This window comes from Myotis brandtii, unplaced genomic scaffold (genome assembly GCF_000412655.1).
Source record: "Myotis brandtii unplaced genomic scaffold, ASM41265v1 scaffold1739, whole genome shotgun sequence".
In the NCBI taxonomy this organism is placed as follows: Eukaryota; Metazoa; Chordata; class Mammalia; order Chiroptera; family Vespertilionidae; genus Myotis; species Myotis brandtii.
Window position 1 is genome coordinate 135,247 of NW_005356433.1, and position 8,633 is coordinate 143,879.

Here is an 8,633-nt window from a genome sequence, read left to right on the forward strand (position 1 = left end):
GGTCACAGTCTAATATTCTGTAGTTTTAGCAGCTATTCAAGTGATATAAATGCTGCTGATCCATGAACAACATTTTGAGTAGTGAGGGTCAGAACAAAGTCCAGACAATCTACAACGCAAGAGCCTCCATGCTCTGATGGGCCCCAATCTACTTTCCAGTTTCATCTTCTATGAATTTCTTTCTTTACCCCACACTCAAACCAACTCAATACTATATTTATAGTATTCACCTTATGTGACCCTCAAGGATCGTGGTGATTCAAGCCTTTGTTCAGTCCCCTTCCTTTGGGTGTGGACTGGACCTAGTGATTTACTTCTAACTGTTAGAATACAGCAAAAGTGATGGGATGCCACTTCTGTCATTAAATTACAGAAAACTATGACAGCTATCTTGCTTGTACCTGTACTCTCATCTTCTCAGTTACTCTGACGAAATAAGCTGCCATGCTGTGACATTCTCTGTGGAGAGGCCCACTTGGCAAGGAAGTGAGAGACAACAGCCCATGGTATGACAGCCCATGAGGAATTGAATCCTGCCTACAATTCTTAGTGAGCTACAAAGTGGATCCTTCCCAGTGGAGTCTGTAGATGACTGCAACCTGGTGAGAGATCTTGAGCTCAAGCACCCATCTAAGTCATGTACAGATTCCTGAACCACAGAAACTGAGATAATCAATGTGTATTGTTTTAAGCTGCTAAAGTTTGGCATAAATTGTCATGCAGCAATAGATAAGTAATACATTCTTTACTAAATATACCATGAAATGACTTCCTGTTATATACTTCTCATCAAGCAAAAGAAAACTCAGATGCTGCTTCTTCATTCAGCATTATTTGCTGGATGCCTACTCTATGTGAGGAACACTGCGTTAAGTACGGAGGGATACACAGTAAATAAACAGGCATAGTCTTTGCCATCACACAGCTTATATTCTTTGGCATTGGTTTTCAGTATTTCACAAAAGAGAGAACCAAGATGTGTTTCATTAAAGGAGAGCTATTTTTAATGCCAAGAAAGAAAAAAATAATATAAAGTAATATATGAAAAGCCTTTCCACCTACCTGAGCAGGTATAACTGTTTACAGTAGTATTATACAGCAGAAAAGACTAGAGGGGTGCTGGGCGAGAGTGGTGGAGTCATGGATGGAGCTGAAAAGGGGCAGGACTGGAGTGCCCTCTCATTCCAAAGCCCACACTTTTAACCTCTCATAGTAAGTTACATTTTTGCTCATACTGTTGCCTTTTTCTGCCATCTCTGCCTGGAGGAAATCCTGTCCTATCTCTCAAGGCGCATTTCAAGTGCAGCCTCCTTTGTGACACCTTCCCTGATTTCATGCTCTCCATGTCTAACAGATGACAGCCCTCCTGTTGCTGAGATTGGAGATAAGGAAGAACCAGGTCTCTGAGAGGTCACAGCAGTGAATTCAAATTCTAACCACATGGAAACCACATTTGGGAGAACATGAGGACACCTCACTGAATAGGAAAAGGGTCTTTTCTATCCAGAAACTAAGGACAATAGGCCACCCTCTAACTGAGCATGTGCAGTTGGAAGTGTTCCATGACAGAATGGCTGGGGAGCAGTGTGGAAGGAAGGTGGCAATAATTCCAGAAAGGCAAAGTCATCTGAGAAGCTTATTTTAAAGATAAGCTGGTGGTTCAGTCCCAGATATTGTTGACTGACACTTGCAGTGGAGTCTAGGAATCTGCCCTTTAAACAAGTGCCTCAAATATTTCTGATGTAGGTGGTTTATGGAGCACTCAGAAATATGGCTCAAAGTAAGGTGATCTGGATCACCTTGGCTACATGTCACCTAGACACTTCTAAAACTAACAATGGATAAGCCCCACCAAGGACCAAAAAAATCAGAATTGTTGGGGAGTGAACCCAGGCAGCAGAGTTTAAAACTCCTTATTTTGTTCCAATATGCAGCCAGGGTTGAGAGCCAGTAATCTGAATAACAGGAAGTCCTTTTCCTGGGGCCAGGGAGAAGGGAGAATCTGAGAGGCTGAAAAGTAAATACATTAAAAATACAAGTATATTTCATTGTGATTTTTCACTTTAATACAATTTATACTTTCATGTTAATTTTTCTTAAGCAATACCTTTGAATCCTTCCGCTGTTTGAGGAACTATGAGCAGAATTTAGATCAATTCAATAAACATGCATTACTTGGCAACCATGGATGCTCTCTGGACTCTGCAGTAACTACAAAGGTGATCCTAGTAATGACACTGTTTCTTGTGTGCTAAGCTGCATGTAAAGCTCATTACTCATATTTTCTCATCTATCTTCACTGCAACCCTATGAGGTAAGTACTATATTGTTCCCATTTTACCAATACATGCATAGAGGCACAGAGAGGTTAAGCAATTAGTTCAGAACACATAGCTAACAGCCACAGAACGGGGATCTGAGCCCCTGCAGTAAGATTCCTGAACTTCCATGGACAATGTGGTAGCCACTATCCACATGGGGCTATTCAGCACTTGAAATGTAGTCAGTACAAATTGAGATGTTCTGTAAATTTAAAAACACCTGGTTTCAAAAACAGCATGAAAGAATAAAAACATCTCAATAATATATTATTCTCAATAATATATTATTCATGCAGAAAAGCTAATGTTTTGATATGAGTTAAAATATATAATTACAATTTATTTTATCTGTGTCTTTTTACTTTTTTAACATGGCTACCAGAGAATTTAAAATCACTTATGTGGATCACATTGTATTTTCACTGCACAGATCTGCTCCAGTGGCTGCATGCTAAACCACAACTTTTGCTTAAATCACAGATTAAGCAGATAGTTCACACTATAAAGAAGCTTAAAATTTGAGTAGAAACGATATACAAATCAAATATTTCTAAAATTGTATTATAATTAAGTGCTATGAAGGAGAAAGGAGAAGACTTTCTAGTGTGTTATGTGGCAGTGAAACTTTTAAACTGGTCCTGAGAAATATTAATAGTGAAGGAGAGGATAAGTGAAAATATGGGTTCATTTGGGAAAAGGCTAGTAGTCTAATTTGGAACATATGGTATGCAAGGAGAATAGAAGGTAAGGCTGAATAAATAAGTGAGGACCAATTCCTAGCAGGCCTTGAATACCAGGCCAGGAAGTTGGGACACTTGGTTGTCACAGGGATCCATTGACAGGTTTCAAGCAGAGGTGTCATGAAATGACTTGGTTTTCAGAATGATTAATACAAGAATAAACTGTTCCATGTACTCACAACTGTAAACCTACTTTTTCCTCACCCTGTGTTTTGCTGCCCAAGAAGATACAATGAGTAAGATACAAAGGGAAAAATATAACTTGACTACATGGAATTATTGAACCAAAAGTGATTAGCTGATCCATGAACAACATTTTGAGTAGTGAGGGTCAGCTTTTAGCCCTTATTGATTCTCAACAGAATAAATCTGTAAATGATAATAGTGCTCAATTTTAATTACAGCAAGTGCCACTTTTCAAGGCCTATCAGACATCATGCTGCTCTTTCAACTGCACTTGACATGTACAAAGCAAATCAATGTGGGTAGAAAACAGTTGTAATTTAGTCCAGTTTACTAGTGTATCTTTTCACTGTATACATTTGTCTTGGACTTAAATGGTCTTCATTACATATATCATATACAGAAAACCATGTAGATAGCCCTCCTAAAAAAGAAAGATGATCCCAATAGCAGGCACTGCTCTGGCTCTTTCAGAGAAGGTATAGGCCAGGAAGGTGGAGAAGCACAAGCCAATAAGATTTCAGCAGGGAGTGGTCCACAAAATACCTCTTCATTTGGGAATTCAACATGTCTCAATACAGAGCCAGTCCTTATCCAAACTGTCAAATGGGCAGCATGAGAAAAGGGAGGAAGCCTGGAATAGAATGGTGTCCTGGGAGGCAGGTGCAGAGAAAGTTTGAAGAAGAGTGTGTCTTTGTGGCCTAGGATGCTATAAACAGATGACCCTGTAGCTGGAGCACTAGGAAACAGGGTCATTATTCAATGACCTTAGAGCAAAATTAGGCTGCCATATTCATAATGTCTTATAACCGTTTCTACAGTATTTATCCAGAAATTTAATGGAGTCCAGAAACCACCTACATCAGTATCAGGGACTGAGGGAAAGTGTATTTTTTAAAATGGATTCCCCAACTCCCCGGCCTCACTGCAGACCTACTGAGTTAGAATTTTTTGGAGGTAGGGCCTAGAAAATATGCATTTGAACAGGGTCTCAGATAATTTGGATGCATACAAAAGTTTGAAAACTATTGCCTCACTAGAGCAGAAATCCTTATGTATAGTGCTTGGCACAGTGATGCTTAGTGGATTATTGCAAAATTTATGAATAATATGAGAATGATAGACAGAAAACTGGGCATACATAGGTAGAGAACATTACCTCATTCACAGAGAAAATTGAGATGTAGTTTCAAGTCTCAACTTCCTCCTTGCCTTGTTCCCGTTCTAAAGTGGAAGACATTCACTGTATTACCATTAAATATTACCTGTATATTTTTCATAGTTTTCCTTTGACAGATTAAGGAAATTTATGTCTATTGCTAAGAGATTTTTGGTGTGTTTTTTTTTGTAAATTAGGAATGGAGGTTGGATTTTTGTCAAATGCCTTTTCTGTATTCATTGAAATGATGAAATGTTTTTTCTTTTTTAGATGTTAATATGGTGATTACACTGATTTTTGAATGCTTAAACTCTGTGTTTCAACAACTCATGGAGGAACCCAAAAGTTTGCACTGGATAGTCTCAACCAGAGATAATGGCCTAGCTTTGGTCCTAATTTATTTGTTGAGATTATCTCAAAAGTTAAATATTTTAATATTTGTTTTATTGTTGTTTTTAATTTTTAAAAACTATTTTTTGCTACTAATAGAATCTGAAAAAAAACTGATTTGGGACAGTATAAAAACAAGTTTTTTGGGGAACTGTTTGCTATACATCTTATAATATGTATCTATTGTATTTCCATTTTGTTAACTCTATGTAAAGAGTGAGATTGTCATGTCCATTTTCTGTTAGACTCAGCTTTATTTGTCTGTGCTACAGGAGACAGGTGATTTTCAGACCAAAAGAAATTATCTCAGTAAATTACTCCTGTTACTAAATTCTAGGTACTATGCCCATTTACCATCTAACTACTAGTATTTAGGGAGATAACATCACAATTTATTTGATTTATCCTTTGCTTGTAGGTGACAGCCAGCTCTTCTTAGCCAAGTGATAAGATGTTAGACATACCGGATCAGCTGCTCATGGAAAGTGTACTTAATTATGTAGTATGTGTCTTGCTATACAGTAGCTGATGTCAGTTTGCTCACTCTGTTAAATGGCTCTTCTTTTCCATGGTTGATTGGACTTTAATTTTAGACTAATGAGTAAAGCTACCAGTGAGGAGAGTTTTGGAGTCGCTCCTCCCACTGAAAAAGACTCCACTGGTGAACTTATTTTTTAAATTACCAGGCTTGCTTGTCTTACTATTTTCCATTCCTCTCCTAAGGTCTCCTGTTTATTTAATGCATTGCCAAGGGGAGGATATTTGGCAATGTGTTGCTGTAAATACCCAGTATTATCCTATATAATAAAAGCCTAATATGCAAATTGTACCCTCAGGCAGTTGTTCAACCGAGAGTTCAACCACTCACTATGACGTGTGCTGACCACCAGGGGGCAGTGCAGAACATAGCGGCCATCGGCAATGTGCTGCGACCTCTCGCCAGATACTTGGGGATGGGGGTGACGGGGACAGAGGTGCAGTGAGAATGCGGGGTGTCTGCTGAGCTCACTCTGACTCCCCCTGCTAACCTCCCCCGGGATGCCAGGGCTCGCATAGTGGGGAAGCCCCCGCACTCAGGTGCCGGGAGCCTGCAAGGAGCCCACCCCAGACCCGCGTGGCCTCTTCTGGGTGAGCTGGGCCACAGTCCCTGGGACTGCAGGGGCTGGTCAGGCTTCTGTGGTCGGTCCGCGCAGGAGCCAGTCTGCGAGGTCAGCCAGGAGAGCGCACACTGCCTTCTGTGCGGCACCGCTGGGTGGCCCAGAGGCTCACACTGTGCCCTGGCAAACTGTGCCTCACTGCATCTCTGCGTGGGGACTCAGGCACCGTGACTCAGGCAGAGGGGGGCTCTCACTGGTCTGGGGGGCCAGGTGCTGCCCAGGGCCCAGAGGTCAGCTGGGACATGCCCTTCCACACCAGATGCTCATGCTTCGATTGCCAGCCAGGCCTAGGGACTGCACCCATGCATGAATTTCATGCACTGGGTCTCTAGTCTAATAATAAAAAATAATTTTAAAATTATTTAACAATTTTGTATTTTTCTAGATTGGTAGAAATGTCCTAGAGCTCTTAGTGGTAAGAGCAAAGGAGGAAAATGTACTATAGTTTTCTTATCCAGTTTTTTTTTTTTTGTAGGGTAGAAGTGGTAAGTCATAAGGGTGGATGGACAGAAGGAAAACATAATTAAGTACTAATAGTAATAGGATTGTAAAAAGTAGATAAATTACTATTATATATTTAGATGACTTAAAATATCTATTATAGAATTACTTTTAATTTTCAGGTACTTCTTAGAAGGAAATACTAACAGTGTAATAATAAGTGTGAGATGAGATCATTCAAAAGGTACCTAGGTACCTGTTAGAGGTGTTCCTAGGGGTAGACAGTATATTCTTGTTTTATTTTAGGAGGCAGAGGGGAGGTAGGAGGCAAAAATTGCTATCACCAGTTCTATATAGATGTTGCCATTCATAATTAGGAATGTCACCTATTTTTCTTCCCTCCAGTATAAGTCAAGTATTGATGAATAACAACCAAGCACAAAATCTCATTGGGACACAATAATAAGTATTTATTTTTATATGTCAACTAGAGGCCTGGTGCACAAATTTGTGCATGGGTAGGGTTCAGCCAGCCTGATCAGGGAAATACAAATCAAATCCACAGTGAGATACTAGTTCACACACACTGGGATTGTTACAATAAAAAAAGTATTGGTAAAGATGTGAAAAATGGCGCACTGCTAGTGGGAATGTGAAGTTGTATAGCCACTTTAGAAAATAGCTTCGCAGTTCCTCAAATGGTTAAATGGGGAGTTACCATATGACCCAGCAATTTCACTCAAGATGTATACCTAAGAGACTTAAACATATATCCACACAAAATCTTTTACACAAATGTTCATAGCAGTATTATTCATTATAACTGTGGAAACCCAAATGTCTATCAACTGACAAATGGACAAATCAAATGTAGTATATCACATAATGGAATATTATCTATACTAATAAAAGAGTAATATGCTAATTAGACCGGATAGACCGGACGTCTTCCGGAGATCCTTCGAGACAAAGCCGTGGTAGTTGCAAGGGCCAAGGGCTGGCAGCACAGGAGAGGTAGCAGCATGAGAGGGGCCTCAGCGAGGGCCAGTTCAGCACCATGGGCCCTTTCGCAGAGGCAGCGCAGGAGAGGCAATGGTGTGGGAGAGTCCGCAGCGCTGGCCAGTCCAGCTCTGTGGCCCCTTCTGTAGAGGCAGTGGGAGAGGGGGCTGCGTGGTCCCAGTCCCAGTGCTGACCCAGCCACAGAGGCAGCCACAGAGGCAGTAGCACAGGCCCGGTCCCAGCGCCATGCCCCCAGAGAGGCTGGATGGGGTGTGACCTTCTGTGCCTCAATCTCCCACAGCCCCTCCCACAGCCAGCCTGGCCCCAGATTGCCCCCCACCCACCAGTGGGAGGAGAGTGGAGCTAGTGCTAAGAAGTGAGGGCCAAAGGCTGGCAGCTGTGGCAGCCGGCAGTGGCAGCAGCTGTGGGGTGATGGGGGCAGCGCCTTCCCCTGATCGGCCTGGTGACCTCCCTCAGAAGGAGGCCAGACTTCAGTTTAGACCCACTTCCCTTAGGGAACGGGCCTAATCCATCAGTAGGACAACCACTGAGGGCTCCTAGACTGTGAATGGGGGCAGACCAGGCTGAGGGACCCACCCCCAGTGCACGAATTTTCATGCACCAGGCCTCTAGTAGTAATATCGTCAAGCTCATAATCATAAAATGGAAATCATGGGGTGAGGGTCCCTGCTTGGGGGCTTGGCCAGCCTGCAAACAGCCATCAGCCCCTCACCCAGGCTGGCCAGGCACCCCAGCGGGGAACCCCATGCTGAAGGGGTTGTGGCCAGCCTGCAAATAGCCATCAGCCCCTCACCCAGGCTGGCCAGGCACCCCAGCGGGGAACCCCATGCTGAAGGGGTTGTGGCCAGCCTGCAAATAGCCATCAGCCCCTCACCCAGGCTGGCCAGGCACCCCAGCGGGGAACCCCATGCTGAAGGGGTTGTGGCCAGCCTGCAAATAGCCATCAGCCCCTCACCCAGGCTGGCCAGGCACCCCAGCAGGATCCACCTCCCTGAAGGGGGTGTGGCCAGCCTGAAAACGGCCCTCAGCCCCTCACCCAGGCACCTCAGCGGGACCCCCACCCTGATCCGGGACACCCTTCAGGGCAAACCAGCCGGCCCCCTCCCATGCAAAAGGCCTCTATCCTATATAATAAAAGGGTAATATGCAAATTGACCCTAACAGCAGAATGACTGGGAATGACTGGTCACTATGACACACACTGACCACCAGGGGGCAGACG